Source organism: Lutra lutra, chromosome 1 (genome assembly GCF_902655055.1).
Source record: "Lutra lutra chromosome 1, mLutLut1.2, whole genome shotgun sequence".
Lineage (NCBI taxonomy): Eukaryota > Metazoa > Chordata > Mammalia > Carnivora > Mustelidae > Lutra > Lutra lutra.
In genome coordinates, this window is record NC_062278.1 from 62,704,857 (window position 1) to 62,728,249 (window position 23,393).

The window sequence follows — 23,393 nt, forward strand, 5'->3', positions numbered from 1 at the left end:
AATTTTATTATATTCAGCAGTATTAATGATTTTATGATATTCTTTAATACCAGTCCATAGGCAAATTCTTTGACTATTTCAAAGATGTGTTTTTAGAGTTGGTTTGTTTGAATCAGGAGCCAAACAACTGAACTGGTCTTTTTAATAACTGGGGGAGAGCAGAAAGCTATAAAATCTGAGATGTCATTAAAGAGCAGGAAAGGAAGATTTGACAGAACATAGTTCAAAGTAAGGATTAGAGAAAAATAAAACTGTTTCATGTTTATGCCCTGCTAAGATCAGACTCTTCAATAAACTGGTTATACAAAAAAAGCACACAATATATTCGGTGCCCTTAAAAAGCTCATGTTTTAGGGCAATCGTGGATATTTAACTTTTTTTTTTAGGTCATAGACACCTTTTGAGAGCTGATGAAAGTTGTCTGTATATGTGGACTCACATTTGCACACAGAATTATGCATGTTATTTTGGACACCTGGGTGGCTCAGTCAGTTAAGCATCTGCCTTCAGCTCAGGTCATGATCCCAGGGCCCTGGTATTGAGTCTCACTTCGGGCTCCCTGCTTGGCAGGGAGCCTGCTTCTCCTCGTGCCTGCTCTGCCTGCCACTCCTACTGCTTAGGCTCTCTCTCTTTCTGACAAATAAATAAAATCCTTAAAAAAAAAATTATGCATGCTATTTGAAGGCACATGGAACCCTCCCCCGCAAAAATCTCATCCTGGAGCTAGTGGAACCAGAGTTAAGACCTAGGATTTGGGGGGTAGGAGGAAGGCATGTTAATGAATAATTACAATCAATAGCAATAATGTTAAAACTTAACATATTCTAAGTGCTTTTCGAACACGGAGCAAAAAGAGTGGCTAATTCCTTTCAAGGCACAGGAAAATTGACATTGGAAGTGGAGTTTAACATTTTGAGTGAGAGTTTCTCAATCGGAGGTGGTAATTAAGGCTGGAGGGCTGAAGTTGGGGGTCACTAGATGATGCTAAACAGACAGCTTAGCGGGGGCAGTCAAGAACTGTAAGAAGAATTAGAGCTGTACGAAGGAATTAGAGTTTCAGTTGGTTTGTCATTGCAGGATTTTAAACTGGGGAGCAGCATGACTGGATTTGTGTATCAGAAAGTTCAGTGCAGCAACGGTATAGGCAGGGGATTCCAGGTGGAGACTGAGTGCAATGATGCCTTGAAGCAACTGTTACAATAGTTGAAATTAAAGATGATGGGGTCTGGACTATGGCACAATCAATGGGATCAGAAAAGAAGGATTTTAGGAGGTATTTAGGAGATAGAATGAAGGGTGTGTGTGTGTACGTGTGTACGTGTGTGTGTGTGTGTATGTAGAAATCTAGGAAAACAAAGATTCCTGGCTTTCAGACCCTGGGAGAGAAGATAATGCTTTTCATTGATGGGATGCATAGCTGTGGTCTGGGAGGGAGAGGGGACAGAAAAATGCCATTGGTCTAAAGCATGTTGGATTTGAGACATCTATGGAACAACCAGGAAGGGATTCCCATAAAAAGTTAGAAAGCAAAGATACCCTCTGGGAGCTGGGCCAATGCTTTAGATGCAGAATAAGTATGAGCAGGCTTAGTCTAGTTTGGGGGTCGTTCCTGGTTTTAAGTTGTTTATGGCCCAAGATAGACCACAATTTGTTATGGGACCCAGTAAACCTTTAGGGCTTCCCCATTTCCAAATTTTTATCCTCCAAAACCTTGCCCAAGAAGCACTTTGTATTAAAAAATTATTAATCTCACTATATTCTTTTTCTTCTTTTTTTTTTAAAAGATTTTATTTATTTATTTGACAGAGAGAAATCACAAGTAAGCAGAGAGGCAGGCAGAGAGAGAGGAGGAAGCAGGCTCCCTGCTGAGCAGAAAGCCTGATGTGGGGCTCGAACCCAGGACCTGGGATCATGACCTGAGCCGAAGGCAGCGGCTTAACCCACTGAGCCCCCCAGGCACCCCTATTCTTTTTCTTCTTTTTCAATTCAGTTTCATCTCCAAATGGCAGATCTTTCCAAATATAAATCTGGTCATATCCCGTGCCTGCTTAAAACCTTTAAATCATTCTCCATTGCACAGGACAAATCTCAAACTCCTCCTTACCCACTCCTATTTAATGATGATGACGGTAATTTTTTCACGTGGATAGTAATTCTTCCAGGGAACCTTTTCTAACCGTTCGGGGCCAGTGATGTATAGAAAGTATTGTAGATAAGTTAAAAGTTGATCACATTTCCCTCTACTAAGCAACTTGTTTTCAGTGACTACTGTCACTGATTTGGAAGAAGGCGGTGCTATGGCGTGGAATTGAAGCCCTACTATGTGCTGGGCAGTTTGAAAGGGGTTGAAACTACAGCAATGAGACAATGGAAGTATAAGCTCCAAATTGCATTGTTTCGGTTACATATCGTGCCTTCAAGAGATTAAAATGCCAAACTCCGTTTTTAGGCATAGGATAATCATGTTCCTGGCCCTTTTTCCTGGGTTGATCATAGAAGTTTTTGTGGCTTTAGATTTGGATACTTTTTGTTGGCCAGTTTCTGCCCTCTGCTGACTCCCAACAAGATTATTCTTTAACCTGTCCTCAATTTGATTTTCTTATCCAGGAATAAGAAATGGGACTCTAAATTAAGAATCTAAGATGAAGGTGAGGAAGAAGGCATAGAGGCTGGGTGAGAGAGAAACACACAACGTGTCATTTTTACTTGGAAAGGCAGCAAGTGAAATGAGCAAAAGAATAGGCTCTTTGAGTCCTGTTAAACTCTGTGCTGTGCTATGTAAACACATCATGAGAAAAGTGTTAATCTAATGCTAAGGCACACTATGAAAATCTGTCAGTCCAAAACTGTGTTCCACTTACAAGGGACTAGAGCTTTTGCATTTCTTGGAAGCATTGATCAGTGTAAGTGCAGGTCGATCAAGGCTTTTGTGTTTGCATTTGAATGTTAATCAATCACATTTTATTAAAAATTTAAGGCAGGAGTAGAGGATGGAAAAGTGTATGGGTCTGTGCTTATGACAAAGAAGTCAAGTTTTGCTCTGTTCTAAATGACTTGAGAATTTCATAATGTGTAGATTATTAGGGACCCATCTGGACAACAGACACTGGTGGTAGTAATGATGGGCAGGGGTTGGGGTTGAGACTAATGAACACTTATTGACAATCTCTACTTTGTAAGAGGAGAAACAAAGTGCCTTCCCTGATGCAGTGCATCCAAGCATCCCATTAATCATTCCATACATAGTTATAGTAATAATTATCATTTTAAGTGTTTTGAATACACCATTTTAAAAGCTTTTATTATGGTAAGATACTTTATATATGTGTATATGTATATATATTTTACATATATGTACATAATTAAAACATTTACTGTTTTAGCCATTTTTAGCAAATGGTTCTGTCATTAAGCACATTCACTTTGCTCTGTGACCACACCACCATCCATCTCTAGAATTTTTACCTTTCCAAACTGAAATTCCATATTCATTATATAATAACGCTCCATTGCCCCCCTCCTGAATCCCTGGCAACTACCAATTTTATTTTTTTCTTTCTACCTCTGAATTTGACTACTATAGGTATCTCATATAAGTGGAATTTTATAGTATTTGTCTTTTTGTGAATAGCTTATTTCACTTATAACGTCCTCAGGGTTCATCCATGTTGTAACATGTGTCAGGATTTCCTTTTTAAGGCTAAATAATATTCCATTGTATGTACGTATTTTGTTTGTTCTTTCATTCATTGATAGATCCTTCTGTTGTTTGCATCTTTTGGTTATGGTGAGTAATGCTTTGAACATGCATATACAAACATTGGTTTAGTCCCTGCTTCTAGTTCTTTGGGGTATATAACCAGAAGCGGAATTACTGGATTGCATGGTAATTCTGTGTTTAGTTATATGAGAAACCACCATACCATTCACCACAGTGGCTATAGCATTTTATATTCCAACCAGTAATGCTCAAGTGTTCCAAAACAACCATATTCTTAAACTGAAAATGAATAGGGAAAACACTGAAAATTTTTGAAAAGCTGGGGAACAAAAAGCCAAGTGGAAGGTTAACTTGTTCTCCCTTTTTAATTCTCTAAATCAGAAGCACTTCCCAATGGAGGAGCTTCACCTATGCCCTGATGTGGATCCCCTGAGCCCTTGGGAGGGTTGGGCTGTGGCTGATGAGGTTCCGGGACGAGAGGCAGGGCCTGGGGCTCACAGCTGGGACTCGAGAGCAGCCTTCCCTCTTTATTACAGTGTGCCTTATGAACCCAGCCATTCTCTCTGTAGACTAATATTTGAAAATGGTGAAGAGGCACTGCTCTAAACTACAGAGGTAAAGCCATAATTCAAATCAGGAAGAGATGTAGAAGCATAAAACAAAATATTCAACAACCATATTTACTAAGCATCTTCTGTGTTCCAGGGCCTAAGTCAGACTGGGGGGATTTCTACAGGATACTGTGGAGTAAGTAAGGTAGAATCACTATACTTTCAAAGCACTCAATCCTTTGAAGGGGAGGGATAAGTAAAGACGCAATGACAATGTGACTTCCAAAGTAATCTTGCTGAGGGGTTAAGGAACTACAAGTTTCTGTATATATCCCCCAACCAATAGCCCCTGCCTATTCATATCTTGAGATACGAAAAGTGAGTTCTTTGAAATCTTATCATTTTCCCTGCCACGGGAGGCCAAATGTAATACCTGCTTCTCATTTTGTGGGATGTGGATGCTTAAGGTAGCTTGGCAAATGAGCTGTCTTGTTAAAAGTCTTGGAAGTAGGGTTTGATGGATAAGGTGTCAGGACTTAAGAAAATCATTTGTATTACAACAGAGAATTATGAAGACTCAAGCTGTCCTTGAGGATGTCTCCTATCTGGGCTCCAGACTCTGTTGGGCGCCGGCTATCCCTGCTCTCTGCACCCTGGGTTTATTTCTTATGAGAGCACTGATAACAAAATACTGTAGTTGTCCGGCTATTTACCTAACTTTCCCATTTGTCTCTAAGTGTCACAGAGGCAGGGATCCTACCCAGAAACATCTGTTGGATGAATAAATAAGTGAACAGAGAGCTACAAAATAATTGGGATCATTGACATGAAGTCAAGATACCCATAGTCATTTAGATTGGTTTTGGAAGGTAGACTGTCTCCACTGTTGGAAATTCTGACAGCTATAGAATAGTGGTATGGTCCTACCACAGGTCTTCTGGCATAGCTCAGCACTTTCTAAAATGTCCTCTTGGGTCTCTTTCCTAAAGTCTTCCCCTTCTCATCCCTCCCAAATAATCAATATGATTAAATATGATTAAATCTCTGTTGGTTGCAATTGTTTGAGTTCATTGTGTTATTGTATATTTTTGCTAAATGGGTATAATATAGCTTGTAAGACACAAAAGTATTGCCACACTGTATTAGAATAATTATAAGAAACCATTAATATAATCAGCCCAATCATTTCTATTTTTCCATCCAGTTTGATTATATTATACATATCTTTGATTTAAGGCAAAAGGATGATAAGACAGTCTCATTTTAGCTTTCTCATTTTTAACCAGAAGTAAGATTCTTTCTAAATAGTGAATGAAGTGTATCCCAGAAGAATTGAGAAAATAATGGGGTGAGGACTATGGTAAAATGTGCTCCAGTGATTAGCATTTTGTTCTCAAGTGTTGTAAAAGTATACACATCCTGATGGGAAGAGGAGAAGTAAAACCTTTTTAACTCCAAGACACAGTATTCCAATCTGACTGAAATTTTGGGAAGTGCTGGAAATCCCCAAAGCAAAGTGCCAGATGTCATTTTTGGATTCTGACTATGTGGGCTTAGTTGCTAAGAAGATGATGCCTTCTCCCCTTTGCCACACTCATCTGACTCCCGAGCGACAGGGAATTGATGTAAGCAGAGCAAGGATCTAACAATGTCAACTGTGCTGACATCATTCTAGCTGTGTGGAGCTGATGGGAATTTAGAATATCAAACATCATATCAAGGGCAGTGACCAGGTGTGAGTCATTTCCCTGGAGAAGCAGGAGAGAGGAAAAGAGGGCAGGATTATCTCACGCTGACACACTCAGCTGTTCAGACTGAGCTGTTTGACTGGCTTATTTAAAAGCAGCAAAACACTGTTCTCTGTTGTTGTTGTTTTTCCTACCGGAAGTACTTTGTATTCCAGTTCTGTGTGTGTCAGTATAGATCGGAGTGTTTCAACATCATGATGTATTAAAATGTGCATGCTTTAGGATCATTAATTTCTATATTCTATAAATCCAACTATGAAAGCAACTCAAAGAATTTTGTTTTTCTCTTTTTTCCCTTCCGGTATCACCTAGTGAACTATTTAGACAACACTGAATTGAAAAGGAACTGAACAAAAGAGCAGGCTATAGGGCTGAGACGTTGCTTTGGGATTGCTAAAGGAGTACAGCCTTCCAGTATTCCAGCAGAGTATACTGCTTGGTGGAGGGGGAGGGGATGCACAGTGAATAGCTCTTGGAAGAACAATATAAAAATCCTGTAAGTTTGTGTGTGTGAATGTCAATAAATAGGCTCTCAGCTGCTTTATGGAGTTGGTTATCAGTTGTTTTTAAGGGATCATACACAGTGAAGCTGGGTACCGAAGTCATTTTAGTGTTTATGAAGGTACTTTTTTCACAAAGCCTCTGTCCTTTTGGAATGTTTCATTAGAATGATTGCGCTAGGGCAATTAAGTCAGAAAGGAGTATATATTGAAGCAGCCAAAAAGCCTTCTGCCTCCAAAGATTTAGTGTTTAATAGTAATGCAAGAAGTTTAATAAATGGACTTATGGTTGTATGGTCTCCAAAATGATCCCAATGTTTCTTGTCACCCTGCAGAGTACTGACTTATCGATGTGTTATGCCAGCCATAATGGAAGGAACTGAAGAACAATAATTGTTGTTATCTTGTACTCAATGTTTAAAAAAAGAAGACAGCATTTATTATTCCATTCACTGGAAGTGTTTAGTGAAATGGCATATGCATGACAGATTGTGAAACATATTGGAATTGATGTGTATCAGTTATGATCGGTATGGATTTTGGACAGCACGAACAGAATGGTGTATTTCAGATTAATCTATAGGTAGTACTGTATACTACAGATGGCACTGGAGGCAGTAGGAGGGGAGAGCATGAAAAAAGGAGGGATCGCTTCTTTAGAATGATCTGTAGAGTGACATATAGAACTCTGGGTTGTTGTTATGAGATAATAAGTAAGTTGATAAGAGAGATGAAAGGATGTTAGCATGTTCCTAGAAGGCATCCTAAATGTCGGAAGCAGATGTTGGGAAATGTAGAACAAATTTACATTTCATTTCCTCTCTTTTGAAAGCTACTTGGTAAGGGATTTCTCTGTCTCCAGTCACAGTTTCTAATATAGGAAGATTGAGATTCAGACAATGGTTGCTAGTAATGTCTCATGATGAGTCTGTGTCCCCTGAACAAATACCTCTCAAACTGGCTCATAGGATCCTCTTAAAAAAAAAAAAAAATCCCAGGGAAATATCTCCACATAGCCCAAAGAGTTGACATCACAATATTTCCTGGATCATAACTGCTATAAAAGCCCCCATGTTTTCTTCCACTTCCACTACCTAAAAGTTATGGGTCACCTCTAGGATGACATGATATGTTAGGAGACCCTCTAGGAAGAAGGTGGAAAGGGTAAAAAATGATGTGATGTAATTACTGAGACAGATTATTACCTCAAATGAGAGCACATGGTTAACTCTATTTTATAAACAATGGGGGCTACAGCAAATCATCTCCTTGTGTATCCCACAGAGAAAATAGCAGTCCTTATCACCAATGGACAGAAAAATACTGCAGCCTGTCTCCCTTCAAGGCGTCAACCTTAATACTCAGCCAGAGATGCAAAGGAAAAATTTAGAAGCTGTATGGGGGCAATTTTCATCACTGGTCAGCAAATTTCTATTCTGGGTTTCGTTTGGGGGATGTGTGATTGGCAGTCATGCCTACATTTCTTCTAAAGAGAGGCATAGTTGTTTCTCTCTTCAGACAATCACATCTACTAAAGAAAACTCTACAGTTCTGACACAATAGGATACTGAATTAGACCGCTTGTAAAGGAAGAATATGGGATGCTTGAAAACTTCTTGAGCTTAACGTGCAGAATAGAGATCTCAATAGTTAAAAGCATTGTAGTCTGTTTCTTTGTTGACCCAGAGGGTTATAAAACTATTATTTGCTGCCTTCTAGGTCCTTTATGCTAGAATTGTATAATCAAGGATTATTGTTAGAGTTGGGCTTACTTATTTGTCTTGGAAAACTGTACTACTTACAGGATTGGGAGAGTGAATACGAACATAAATTGGAAGGAAATTTGCTATTTACAGATTAAAATTTCTGTCACAAACAGAGCTCAATATTTATTTGTTAGAGAGAGAGAGAGAGAGAGAGAGCGAGCACACACAAGCAGGGGGAGCAGCAGGCAGAGGGAAGGGGAGAAGCAGACTTCCCACTGAGCAGGGAGCCCGACATAGGGCTCAATCCCAGGACCCTGGGATCATGACCTGAGCCGAAGGCAGATGCTCAACTGACTGAGCCACCCAGGTGCCCCAAAATATAGTAGTTTAAATAAGAGTTTTTCTCTCTCTCTCTTTCTCAAAACAGTGCTGCCAAACTGAAACTTAGGCTTTCATCTCTGGCTTTAAGAGAGAAGTCCCATTTCTTTCCAACTCCTTGACAGCCAGTGGGATGTAAGAAGAAGTCAGGGGACTTCTTGTCCAATTGTTTAGAAGCAAGACCTGGAAGGGACATAACACTTCTCACATTCCAGTGGTCTGAGTTGGTAACAATGAACACATTCATCTTCATCTACAATGAAGTCTCTAAGAAAGGTCCTTAATTAGGTAGTCATGGACTGAGGAAGAAAGGAGAGCAGATATTAGGGACAACTAACAAGGCCTTATTGCCAAACCCCTAGTAAATCTGGGTTTGGAGGGCACTGAGAGATAGCAAAGGGCTTCAAGCACCTTTATCACCCAGAAAAATCAGTAACCTAAACAAGAGTAGTGGTTTTTTGCCTGTCACAGTATCAAGGAATACCTATATAGGGAAGTGATAATATGAGACACCAGGAGGAATGGTTTTACCTGATGACTCTTGAATGATTGCAAAGCATCTCCCAAAACTCCTTCAGAAGGCTTAGAAGGTACATACATGTTCTCAAGGGAAACTAACAAAGCTGGAGCTTTAGCCATAGAATAATTGGGCTAGCGAGGAGACTTAGAAGTTGAGTAGTAGAAGAAGGTAGACTTTGGGAATGTTAAGGTGAATGGCTGATGGACAGAAATGTGTAATGTGGAAGATAAAAGGCTTGGGAACATTGATCTATACCTTGTGGAATTGGAAGGCCTCCAAAAGCAGGAGAACTAGAAGCCAGTAATATCCAAACCTCCAGGAGCAGGAGGAAGAACTACCAGATTGAGCCAAAGACTATTTGTACTTGGAGGTCAGAGATTCTTTGGACATAAATCACAATAAAGTGAGAAAAGGACCTGTCAGTCTCCTTAAGGAAAATTGTAGTTGGCTTCTATAGAGACTACTTGGTGAGGGGGGTTATGACTTCCTATTAGCAGCCCATTGGTTAGAGTTCTAGAAATACCAGACTTTCAGTAATGGAGATCTGTGGAATATGATCCATATTATAAGATAGTTGGTAGAGAAAGTAATACCAGAAAGGGTTTGGGAGTTACATAATTCTCTCGAAAAGGCTAAGGGGAGGCATGTTATTACCTAATATGACTCATTCCTTAGGGGTCCCACAGTTGCTCAGGAAATTGTCCTGGCACAGTCTCTGGTCTCCTGGCCTTAGCAAAAACCATGCCCTAGGCAGTCTACACTCTCTGCAAAAGTTTCAGAGAAGTGGTTCCCTGTCCAACTAGAAACTACTTAATCTGGGGCCGCTAGCTTCATTGCTAGGACAATAGAAGACTCCACCTACAACTCCTAGAGAATTTATAAGTATTTACTTAAACGCTGACATTATGGTTTGCATTTTTTATACAATCATGTCAAAATGGTATGCAGGTTAACTATGCTTTATGCTGTTAAAATAGCATAATGATGGTATTTGGCTAAGAGACAAAGTATCCATATCCAGGGGTGCCTGGGTGGCTCAGTGGGTTAAAGCCTCTGCCTTAGGCTCGGGTCATGATCCCAGAGTCCTGGGATCGAGTCCCACATCAGGCTCTCTGTTCAGTGGGGAGCCTGCTTCCCTCTCTCGCTCTGCCTGCCTCTCTGCCTGCTTGTGATCTCTGTCTGTCAAATAAATTAAAAAAAAAAAAGTATCCATATCCAAGTCTTTACTGTACATTCTCACCTGGGAAGATTCCAAGAAATATTTTCACAGAGGAGGAGAATCAAAAACTAATATGCTATCAGCTGGAGCTTTGGGATCCAGACTCCAAAGCAGAATCCTGGTAATTTAGCAGGACTCTGGAGAAACCCTTTCCCAAGCAATGTATATTGACTGGCCTAAAACAAAAGAAACTGAAAGGCTCACTTGTATCATTTTCACCTTCCAGCTAAAACCCAGGCTTGGATATTACAGCTCAGACCTCATACACCCTTGAGTAGCAGAAGGGAATGCAAAGTTGAGAGATCTAAGTAAAGTGGATGAGAGTATGGATATTTGGAGCAAATCTTAAATCTCCAAATTCCTGGGACAATGAATGTCCAAAAAGGAACCTGAAGGCCATTCCTAATTCATTTTGGAATTTTCAGCATTTGGAAGGGCCTGTGTGTGTCCTCTATTTGAACAATTTAATCAGCCATCTCCTATTTGAGGGTATGAAGGAGGGATAGAGAGGATACAGACAGGGAGGGACTATTGATATGTTTCCATCAACCAAGAAGCTCTTTGAAGAAACAAGTGTTACCTCCTTCTCTCCAGAGACTGTACATGTGCATGTGTTTATGGTTTTGTTTTTGCTGGTTTTTTTTTTTTTTTTTTGCATAATGCAAACTTGAGAAATAGGCTATATTTATTGGATATTTCCTATTGGGAACTCTATTAAATAATGTTTTTGGTTTTGGCTTTACCAGGGCTGTTTACAGCATAGTTTAAGTGGATAAATATTGAGAAGGGGTACATGAAAATACTTGGGACCCCACCAACAGGCAGTGTCTGCTTCAGGTCCTCACAGCAATCTCAGTGACATAATGTGAAATAGAACCCAGAGATTTCGGCATTAGAGGCATTGCCCTGACCAGATCAAGCTTTTCCCCTCCTTTGAAGAAATGCTGCCTGTGGTGAGTTCTGCACATATGTTTTAAATAGCTCATTATTTTCTCACAGGATCCCTTGCTAATGTTAAGTTATTTAGATCTTATTCCCCTGATATATATTTCAATCTTTTCTTTTCATACTTTACAGTATTAATTTTGTTTTAAATCCCATATCTGCTAAAGTGCACCCTTTTCATGCCTGGGGGTATAGTTTTCATTTTGGCACTTGCATTTTGATTGAGGGATCGAACAATAAAGGCTCATCTTTGTACCAAGGACAATTTATTATTTATGTGAGTCAGACAAATGTGTAGCTTTTTGCAGTATGTGGGAAATGGAGGGAGTGAATATCCAACCCATCTCACTGATATTTATATTAAAGGTTGTAGTCAGTTAAATAAGTCCCTTTGGATTGATATAAGAGCCTTATGTTTTCCTTGAAATATTCCTTGAAATATTATTAATACCAAATATTTGGTATTTATGCTTTATTGCTTGTCCTGCTATATTTTTTAACTGCTCTACACCAAAGGATCACAATAGGAATATTGTTATAAAATGTTAGTGTTTGAGTCTGTTTTTGAAAAATATTTAACAAAACTATGTTTTAAAAATTATGTTCTTCCTAAAACTAATATTGACATTTAAGGTCCTAGGTTACTGCATTGATCTTTCTCCAGCGACTCTGGAAAAATCCCTTCAGGCGATATTATTTAACATAATTGGTTTCTTGGCATACTGAGAGATAAGGACCAATATAGTCTAGTGTTCCAGTTTGGAATTGGAATAAAGGTACAGACCAAGACCAAGGCCAAGCTATGATTTTTCTCTACAGCAGGGACTGGTACATTTTTCTAGGCTAAAGCATTTTTCTTTCTTTTTTTTTTCTTTTGCCCAATCCATTGTTGGTTATTAGAAGGATATTTCTAGAAGAAAACTCTCCAAACACATTATAAAGATAGAGGCTGATAATTTTTAAATATCACCGGTTAGTTTTTAACTTTCCATTTGGTTAGAAGTATTTGAAGCTGAAAGGAATCAGTTTGAGTAATATTCTGAAGAAGTAACACTCTTTCACTATATGAATGAGCTACAGTGTCTCAGCTATCTAGATGCGAAAACCAGCCCTTCTAATTCATTATAGACATTTATACCCTTCTAGAATTCCTGATTCCTGAAATTATACTGAAATAATAATTGACTTTATAACATTAAAACTACTTTGTAATATACTCTTCGTTTTGGGGAAATTAAATGGCCCATTGGAGATTTTTTTTTTTTAAGATTTTTTTTTTTTTTTAATTTGTCAGAGAGAGAGGGAGAGAGAGCAAGCACGGGCAGACAGAATGGCAGGCAGAGGCAGAGGGAGAAGCAGGCTCCCCACCAAGCAAGGAGCCCGATGTGGGACTCGATCCCAGGACGCCAGGATCATGACCTGAGCCGAAGGCAGCTGCTTAACCAACTGAGCCACCCAGGCGTCCCCCATTGGAGATATTTTTTAAAATGATTTTGTAATGGGGGTGGTTTTCACACTCTCCAGTCTTGTCCAAATACATGTGCTGAGGACTTCACAATGCAAGCTGTTACCAATTGGCTTTTGGGTATCTAGGTGCACACCATCTGTTTCAGGGGCTTACAGGTATCCTGAAAGTTCAGAAGGTATTCAGTGAAGTCTCAGGTTATGTTTGGATATGAGACAAATCCAAGAGGTCAGGCAGGACCTCCCTTGTAGCAGGAAGGAGAAAATCCATCCAACTTGGATCTCAGCATTTGTATTGTGCTCAGCTGAATGGCCACAGATAGTCTGCAATCGTAGGTTTGGCTTCTGTGTGGATCCTCTTTAAGGCGGATTCCAGGTCTTTCCCCTTAGCTCCACATTAACTAAACTATTGAATCAGAAGCTCTAGTGCTGGCAAGGATATAGAATAGATGGCTTTGGCACCTGGCAATGTGAAGTACTATAATGTAGACATGAAAAGTAACTTAAATATTTCCACTGAAACTTAAAAACACATATTCATGACCCAGTGACCTCTCCCACTCCCATAGAGCTTCATCTTACAGAAATAGGAGCAGAATGTAAGCCATATGTACAGGAATGTTTAATTGTGGTACTATTTATAATGACAAATATCTAGAGAAGAGTTGGATGGCCATCAACAAAAGAATGGCAGAATAAACTAATATATAATTTTGGACCATTATGCAGCTTTTCCCGGGAATGAGTTAACTCTTTTATCCATTGACTTGATGGAATGTCTATAATATACTATAAGGAACAGTAGTCACTGAAAGGTTATAATTCTTGAGATCCCATTTTTATAAAGCAATGACAGCCACCACAAAACACTGTGTATACTTCTGCTTGAAAATTCTTGGGTGTGGGGCAAGGTATGGCAAGAAACTAACTAGTTGGCTTAGGAGAGAGTGGAAATGGAGGAAGGATGAAGGAAGAGACTTTTTTTTTTTTAATGTCTTTGTTTTTTTACACTTTGTCTTTTTTACTCCTACTGCTGCTGCTATTATTGCTACTACAACCACTGCTGCTACTACTACTTCCTTTCTTTCAGGAGGGGAGGGCCAGAGGGAGAGGGAGATTGAGAGACTCTTAAGCAGGCTTCCCTGCCAAGTGCAGAGCCCAATAGGATGCCTGATCTCACAACCCCGAGATCATGAGCTGAAATCAAGCCCTTTACCCTTACCTACTGAACCACCCAGGCACCCCTTTTTTCTACTACTTCAGATAAGCACGTATTTATCATATATATAGTATTTTAAAATAATTTATCTTCAAAATACTCATTGCATTTATTGGATAAGTTTGAATCGAGAATATTGCAAAGGGATCTTTTGGTTTTCTATTCCATGAGCCATTCTGTAGAAGATTTTGTTGGATGTTTGCAATGAAAACAAAACAAAACAAAACAAAACAAAAAATTATATATATATTAAACACAATAGACAATTTTTTTATTTCTAGTGATAATGGAAAGTTGTTATAATCAATCTATAACTCTTAGTGTGTAAACTCCTTGAGGACAGGGTCTTATAGATTTTCCTATCTTTCTTGGGATTTTGAACAGAATTTGTTGAAAATAGGCTGAATGAAAATATCTCCCAAGTTGTACTTTCTTTTTATTTACCGTGTTCCTTCTAGATTTCAACAAAAGAATAACATAGATTGAATTGTATTTAGAAAATCAATGATTGCAGTCTGGATTCAAACATCACTGTTTAATGCACCCAACTTGAATCAAAGGATGCTTCAAATCCCACTAGGCTGGAGATAAATACCCTCAAGGCTTCGAGAGGAGTCTCTTAAGGGAGTTCAGAGTGAGACAGCCTCTCAGCTTTATTTCATGATTTTAACTGTAAAAAGAAGTAAAGTAAAACCATCTTGTAACCAAATGAAGGTCGCTGGGGCCAATCTAGGAGTTGATTTTAGCCACCAATTTTATTTTATTTTATTTTTTTAAAAGATTTTATTTATTTATTTGACAGAGAGAAATCACAAGTAAGCAGAGAGGCAGGCAGAGAGAGAGGAGGAAGCAGGCTCCCTGCTGAGCAGAAAGCCCGACGCGGGGCTCGAACCCAGGACCTGGGATCATGACCTGAGCCGAAGGCAGCGGCTTAACCCACTGAGCCACCCAGGCGCCCCATTAGCCACCAATTTTAAATAAACTTAATTTTAATACTCTAAATGATTTCTGTAAAATGTTGTATGGGGCACCTGGGTGGCTCAGTGGGTTAAGCCTCTGCCTTTGGCTCGGGTCATGGTCTCAGGGTCCTGGGATGGAGCCCCACATCAGGCTCTCTGCTCAGCAGGGAGTCTGTTTCCCTCTCTCTCTGCCTACTTGTGATCTCTGTCTATCAAATAAATAAATAAAATCTTTTAAAAAAATGTTGTATATATTGTCAAGCCGTAAAAGAATTATGTTTCATACAGCAGTGATTCAGAGTGTGGGGTATAAATCCAGGCTGTCTAGAGGCAAAGCCAGCTCTGCCACCTCCCAGATCTGGAACCTTGAGCAAGTCCATATGTGCCTCAGTGGCCTCTTCTGTAAAATGGGGATAATGACAGTTCCTATATCCTGAGGTTGTTGGGGGAAAATCTTAGAACAGGTTCTGCATGTATATAGGAATTCTAAACAAATGAGAGTTCCCAGTATTTATTTTATGCTTGATAATTAGCATTAAAAATTACCTAGAGAGTGGCGCCTGGGTGGCTCAGTGGGTTAGGCTGCTGCCTTCGGCTCAGGTCATGATCCCAGGTCCTGGGTTCGAGCCCCACGTCGGGCTTTCTGCTCGGCGGGGAGCCTGCTTCCTCCTCTCTCTCTGCCTGCCTCTCTGCCTACTTGTGATTTCTCTCTGTCAAATAAATAAATAAAATCTTTAAAAAAAAATTACCTAGAGATATGGCTCACAGATCAGAAACATGTACAGAGATCTGGATATTGGAAACACTCTTTCATTCATGGTCTCTAGCAATAAAGAAACCGTGCATGCATAACTCAGATATTCAGATATTTCAGATATTTCTCCTCAATTTTTTTGGACTTTCTTATTCTTGTGCTTATCAATATCATGATGGGCTAATGTATTAGTTATGTATTGCTTTGTAACAAATTATCATAAAATTCAGGATCTTAAGACCATAGACCTATTATCTCACAGCTTCTGTGGGTCAGGAATTCTAGAGCAGATGATTTGGGTGATTCTGTCTCAGAAGAGTATAGTCAAGATGTTGGCTGGTGTTACAGTCATCCTAAGACTTGACTAGGATTGAGGGTCCACTCTCAAGATGGCTCATTTGTTTACTAGACAAGTTGGTGTTTTCTGTGGACAGAAAGGTTAGGATCCCCACCATTTGGCCAACCTGTATGACTGCCTGAGAATCCTTATGACATGGTTGCTCCCCTCTCCAAGAGCAAGTCATTAAACACAACACAAAATAAAGACTTAATTATTTTAGAGCAGTTTTAGTTTGATAGCAAAATTAAGGGGAAAAATACAGATTTTTCTGTACACTCCCTGCCTTCATACATGCATAGCTTGCCCCATTCTCAATATACCCCACCAGAAAAGTACATTTGTTACAACTGATGAACCTACCTTGACACATCCTAATCACCCAAAGTCCATAGCTTATATTATGGTCACTCTTGGTGTTCCAAATGTCTTTTATGACTTTACCTCTGAAGTTGCATTCTATCATTTTATTGGTTATTCAGTGTGGCAGAGGATGACAGGAGGGCATGAATACCAGGAGGCAGGAATCCTTAGGGGCCATCTTGGATGTTGACTACCCTAGCATTTTACTCATTTCATGTATTTCATTTATTCAGTTAGAGTGTAGTATCTTATAGACAAGGCACCAGGCCAGGTGCTATTATTGGTGCATAGAGATGTGTTAAGTTTTCAGTTCTGCTTTTAGAAGTTTCATACGTGGTGGAGAGGATGAAGTCCCCCACCTGCATTGTTGTAGTGCAGGGCAATATGGAATAAGTATCAAGGAAGTAGTGATCTCGGTAAGCTACGTGTTCAGAGGAAGAAGAGTAATTTTTGATTGGCATTTCAGAAGAAATGGAATATCATCTCAGTCCTTATGGATGAAATAGAATCACTGTGGGTGGAGACAAGGGAAAGTGTATCTTCTGCAGAGTAAACAATGTAAATGAGATCACAGAGTTGAGAAAGCAAGCTGAGTTTTAGAGGCCAGTAACCAAATTAAAAGCTATGTGGGGAGGGAGGTAAAGGAAGAGAGAAGTGGACAGGGGCCAGTTTATGGAAGTCCTTAGAAGCTATGTTAAAACTTAAAAGAAAAAAAATCATCTGTTAAACAACGGGAGAAGGTGAAGTTTTGTTTTTGTTTTTTTAAGTTGGCTGATAATGGATAAAAAGTGTCTTTGAGGTTATCCTCCAGGAGGAGTTGAGAAGGGAAAGATCAGAAACAAACTGGATAGGAAGAACTTGTAGTAGTCCTAAGGAGAAAAGGTAGTACAACAAAGGTGGTGGTAGGATTAGAAAGTAACAGGAGTAATTTTAAAGGGAGAATTTGCAGAATGTAGCAGCTGGTTAAATGATCCTTCATTTGAGGAAGGTATCCCAATAACCTGAGCTTTGGTGCTTTAGAGGAGGAATTGATTTAAAGAGGAAGATGATGAGTTTGTAGCAGGACAGTGGGTTACAAAGGACTCAAGGACCCCTTGTATACTCTTTCCTCCTTACCTTCCCCACCCTCCCACACACACCAATGCTGAGTTTCCCTGGGTAGTTGCTCTTGGGAGATGGATTAAATCCTCAAAGTTTGAAGAGCTGGGGAATCCTAGCAATGAGGTGAGGAAAGAATAGTGTGGGGGGCAGAGCAAAGCTAAAAAACCTCATGAAATTGAATTGAATTAGTTGGCTCAAGATTCTGTTGAGCTCAAGATTCTGATGGAAAGGTGAGAATATTATGGGCTGAGAATAATATAGTTGAGGTTATAGGTTTGGGATCATATGGACATGGTCTCATATCCAGCACTCCATTTCTAACTAACCTTTGGTTAAGGTTTCAATTTTTAGGAATCTCAGTTTTCTAATTTTTAATAGGATTCATAATAGGGATTTGTGAAGTGTTTGGCATGTAAAACTCTTGGCATGGTGGCTGGAAGATAGTAAACATTCTGTAATTAAGTAGTTTCATAGGGATGGTGAGCTTTATGCTACTGTGGTAGAAAATAATATTGTCTCAGGATATTTTAGAGCAAGTGAGCAGAATTGTCAGTCTCTTCGAATTCAGTTAGTCCCTCACTGCACGTAGTGGGGGGAGAGGAGTGCCCCCATATGCTTATATTATGATGTGCTTCTATTAAGAGATATCAGGTAAAAGCGGTTAACAAAACCATTGGCAAATGTGCCTATTAAGACACACACCCTGATATTCATTCTCCTTACCTATGAACTTACATTCTTGGTCAGTGTTTTTTTTTTTTTTTTTTTTTTAAGATTTTATTTATTTATTTGACAGAGAGAAATCACAAGTAGGCAGAGAGGCAGGCAGAGAGAGAGGAGGAAGCAGGCTTCCTGCTGAGCAGAAAGCCCGATGTGGGGCTTGAACCCAGGACCTGGGATCATGACCTGAGCCGAAGGCAGCGGCTTAACCCACTGAGCCACCCAGGCACCCCTTGGTCAGTGGTTTTAAGTGTAGTCTCTTTACTCCAAATTAACAAACAAGAGTTGGTCTTCACTTGTGAGTTCCTTCTGATGGGAAGGTATATTAAGTTACATGCTTATGTGACTATATATAAAAATAGTAAATATGATTTCTTAATGATTATCTTTTGTATCAATTAACTAAGGGTAATGGAAGAAATATTGATATCCTTTGGGATAATTCCTCAAATTTAGAAATAAGTTTGTAAGTATCCTTTGAATTGTAAGTGACAGTATATCCAATTCAAGCTGGGTTACAAAAAAGAAAAAAAAAATTTTTTAAAGCTTATATTTAGTAATTTCTATACCCAACACAGGGCTCAGACTCATGACAGACTGAAGCTCAGACTCAAGCTCAGACTCATGACAAGAGTCACATACTCTTCCAACTGAGGCAGCCAGATGCACCCCCAAAAATTCTTTCAAGTATTTGGGAATTCCAAGGGGGATGGCTTTTGGAAGTGGTGGTTCTGAGGGTTCAATGGTGGTTTTGGGATTCTTTCTTTTGGTGCTTGTCTCTGGATTAGTTAGGTTTCTCAGGCAAACTCCTTTTATGGAGGTGGGTTGCCAGCAGCTTCAGGCCTTTAATCTGTGCTCTCAGAAACTTCCAAAGAGAGAGGATGTCTCCTGGTAGCTCTGGAAAATAGTCTTAGGATTAGCCCAGGCTCCTCTGATATAATGTGCCCTCTCCTGAACCAATCGCCCTAGCTAGGGGAATGTCATGCTCTGATGGCTTTAGCTCACATCACATTTTGTCCTGTTACTGGTGATGGAATCAATTGTAACAAATGTCGATTGAGACTAGAATGGGGATTTTCCCAAGGAAAATCATTATCCTATTGGCAGAAGTAGGGGGAATAGATACTCTGAAGGCAAAATTTCCAACAAAAATTTCTTATAATTCCTGAGCTGTCAGTCAAGATTCAGGTATAAAAGAGCACCAAGGATGAAAGGTGAGAGAGCCTTAATCGCTCTCCTCTCCGTAGGTTTTTTGCTTTTTAGCCTGCTAACCCTGTGATAGCACATTGTAGGCAGTCCATCAATACTTGTTGAAATGAGTTGAACCTGGTTCAGACTCATGCATTCTCTCAGGCTTGAATGCTTCAGTTTTTTTCCTCCCAAGTCATTCTATTTAGTTTTTACAGATAAATTTTCACAGGTACATGATACAGAGCAGGAAACCAGGGGTTTTAAAAACAAAGCGAATCTTAGCTCCCCCCCCCCCCCACCCAGATAGATCCCCCACCTCCTTCCTGGCCTTCCTTTCCTTCAGAGAAGGAAAGGTGGATGTTTCTGATTGACCAATCGTTTTTAAGAGGAAGTTCTGGTGGAAAGTTGGAAAAACTATACCAGATGTAGAAAATTAATAGATGGAAAAACTTCAGCTACTCTGGATGAGAGAGAAGGCATCTCTTTCCAAGTGCTCTGGAGGGGCAGCTCAAAGCACTTTAATCTTTGATGAATGTGATTGAACTCTTTCCGCTACTCAAGGAAAGACAGAAGTGCTTACCAGGCTCATCCTGTGCTGGCTTCCTGCCACCCACAGCCCTGCCTTCTGTGTAATTTCCAGGCCTCTAACTTTTCTGTTCCTAGGATTTTAAAATTCCTCTTTCAGACAAGAAAATCTAATAGATGATATATGTGTAGCAAATGCAAGCCAGGTATTATAGGAAGAGCACTGGATTGGGGACCAGGAATCTGGAGTGGGCGCTGCATTAGTGGACTTCGTGTAGCTGTACGTTTTCCAGTATCTGTTCTCTTTCATCTACCATAGCCTCCATTCCGAGTCCCTTTTAGCAACACTTCTAGGTCTCATGGAAAATGTGTGTGGACAGACATGCTGCATGCAGCTTTCCAAATCCAGGCATGTCAGGATGAAATCAATGAGTAAAACAAGTCCTCTGAGTTAACATCTGAGACTTTTATTAGTTAGCTACTGTAGATCTTCCTTTGATGGGGAAATACTTCTGAGTTCCCAGGAAGGGTGAAAACATAGCTCAACCACACACCAAAGACTGATAAATACTTTGATGCTTATGCCTGAGAATACTCTCTACTGCCTGTGCCGATGGAATGGGTTTGAGAAAAACACAGATCAACAAACCAACAAAATAATGAGAGATCCAGACCAGAGGAGACCTGAAGAGATACCCACCAATCACCAGAGTCTGTGCCTACCATAAATCCAAGGTATTCTTCTGTCCTGTGGAATGCTCTTTTTGTGTTGTCCTCATTTTGACACGATGGTTTCCTAGCAGTCCCTCTTGAGCATTGAAAGAGAGCATCCAGAAATAACTGAACATCAGACTAGGAAGTATTTGTGTGTGTATGCATGTGTGTATAGATGAATGTGGCACATTCCTTCTTGGAAGACCTACTCAAAGGAATGTAGGAAGGCATCTATCTGGGCAACAGTATATGCTCAGAATTTCCATGTCCCATGGATTTGCTGGATTCAAAGAATCAGAGAATGAGATGAATGTGACAGATTCTGCCACCTTAGTGGAGGGGAGCCTCCCTAGGTGTGTGCACAGAAATGAGGAAAGAGAGTTTTTAGCCCTGATTTAAAGCTGTGCATGTGAGAAAAGAAGTTGTCCATGTTTGCATTTCTTTCTTTTCCAAATTTTCCAAAGTCAAGAAAACATAGAGCATCAACTCCCATTGGTTTTGCACTTCGGAATTTATCAAGCGTCTTTTGTATTCTTCTCTTGATTCCTGAAATAATCCTGTGAGTTGGGCATGTTAGATGTTCCTCTACAAATGGAGATGCCAGGGCCCTGGGGGATCTAATGTCTTGCTTAACTTGTAAAAATGAAATGGAAATCAAATGTTCTTACTCAAGCCCAATTATCTTTCTGTGAAGTTTCAGGCAAGCAAACCAATAAGAAAGACAAAAGGTTAAATCAAGGTGCACCAGGAATATCTGGAGCCCCAAAAAGAGTGAATGGTGGCAAATGTCTCTCTTGTAATTATAGTCTGTATGTCCAGGTAAGATAGTCCTGTGCGAAGAAGGAACTTGGGGGTTGAAGTAAGGGTGAAATGAAAAAGTTGGGAAAGGTGGTGCTGTGGAGTAGCTTTTATTGCTGTCATTGGTAGTACTACTCTGTTTCCAACTTTTCAAACTGCATGTATGGCAGAATACTTACTCTTGAATTTATGACACTTCTTAAAAAATATTTATTTGAGAGAGAACACGTGTGTGTTTGGGAGAGGGTAGAGGTAGAGAAGCAGACTCCTTGCTGAGGAAGTTGCCTGACCCAGGGACCAGTTTGGATCTCACCACCCTTACCTGAGCCATAATCCAGAGTCTGATGCTTGACTGACTGTGCCACCTAGGCACCCCAATTTAGGATACTCTTTTAAAACAACCATGTGTCTCTTTTCTCCTGTGACTTAAAAAATAATTACATTAAGTTTTCTTTGTTGCCAAGTTCCCTCTGCAACCATAATCTGAAACTACCAAACCTCCCTGTTGGCTTTATGGAAACACCTGTAATCATCTAACAATATTTGCCTAGTTTATGTACCTGTGGGGCAAGCCCTGGAATTAACTATCCATTTTGTAGCCTACCCTGAACAGACTTGCAGAATACCAACCCTTGCTTTGCCCCCCTTCCTGACATTGTACCCTGGCCTCTGGTCATTCTAGAACACTCTGCACCTCACTGGGAAGGTAGGGCTACAGTTGAACAGGTGGGCATGGAGCTTTATTTATGGAGGACATCTGGGTTTACTCTCTGCTTCAACTCCTTAGTGTTTGATTTCTTTATTCCTCACAATTCTGCAACCTATGTCTGAATGTATGCTCCCCTGAAACCAGAAGCAGATGAAACTCATTAGGTCACACTGCAGTGCTGTTACTGATCTTTACCCAAAACCTCAGGAAACAAAGCCACTCATGATATCCTCAGCTTTTATCTTCTTCTTCTTCTTTTCTTTTTCCTAGGCCTGGAAATTGGCAGATAGGATGCATCTAACATCAGAGTTTGGGGGAAAGACTTTTTTCAAAGGGTTTTTATTGGGCAGGAAATGCCACATCTTAAAGCATAGCTGTGTGTTCGTATGGTTGGTACAGACATCTGAAGTCCTGGGAAACCAGCAGGAATGATAACCAAACTTTTGGCCTATACATGCATAGAATAGAAGAAAGAGTTGGCAATGATTTGGATTGTGTATTCACTATAAAGAACCAATTAAAACATGACAATTCAGGATCCTTTGGATTTAGTTTGTTGGCTAGCCATGAGCATAAATGAATCCTCAAAATCATTTCTAGTCCTTTAAATGTGTACCTGAAGCTGTAACTTCTGAAGCATTGAATGAAAACATGAGGACGTAAGGTTTGGTCAGTACAGAGCAACCCTTTGCAATTGGCACCCCTGTGGTTCCAACTTCTTTTCCTGGCACAGCACTAAAATGGCACATACAACTTTCATCAGCACTAGCGTGTTGCTCATTTAGCATTTAGGAAACACAGTGGATAGCAATTATCAGCCAAATAGCTGGGAAGTGAAAATGACCTAGTAATCAGAGTAAATATACATTATGCTGTCATATTCTAATGTGTAAATATTGGAGAGAAATTGCAGAACATGGACACGCAGAATCTTTCTTTCGAAGCCTTGTATGAATGCAAGTCCTGTCTTAGCTCTCTGGCATGTTTTCTGGATGACTGCTACTAAACATGCCAATTTGGGGAATAGTAGGTCATCTTCATTATTTGCTTGCTTACAGGTATCATGACCAGAAAAGGCATTGCCCTGATTTTTGTAAATGCTGAACTTGGCTCCCAATGACCAGGAGACATATGGAGAGATGATAGAAACTTGGTGGGAGTTTAGACATCATAAACCTTGCACAGCCAGTTGCTTTAGTTGCTTATTCCAGTCCAACTGCATGTTAATATTACAGAATCCTCCTTCCTTTG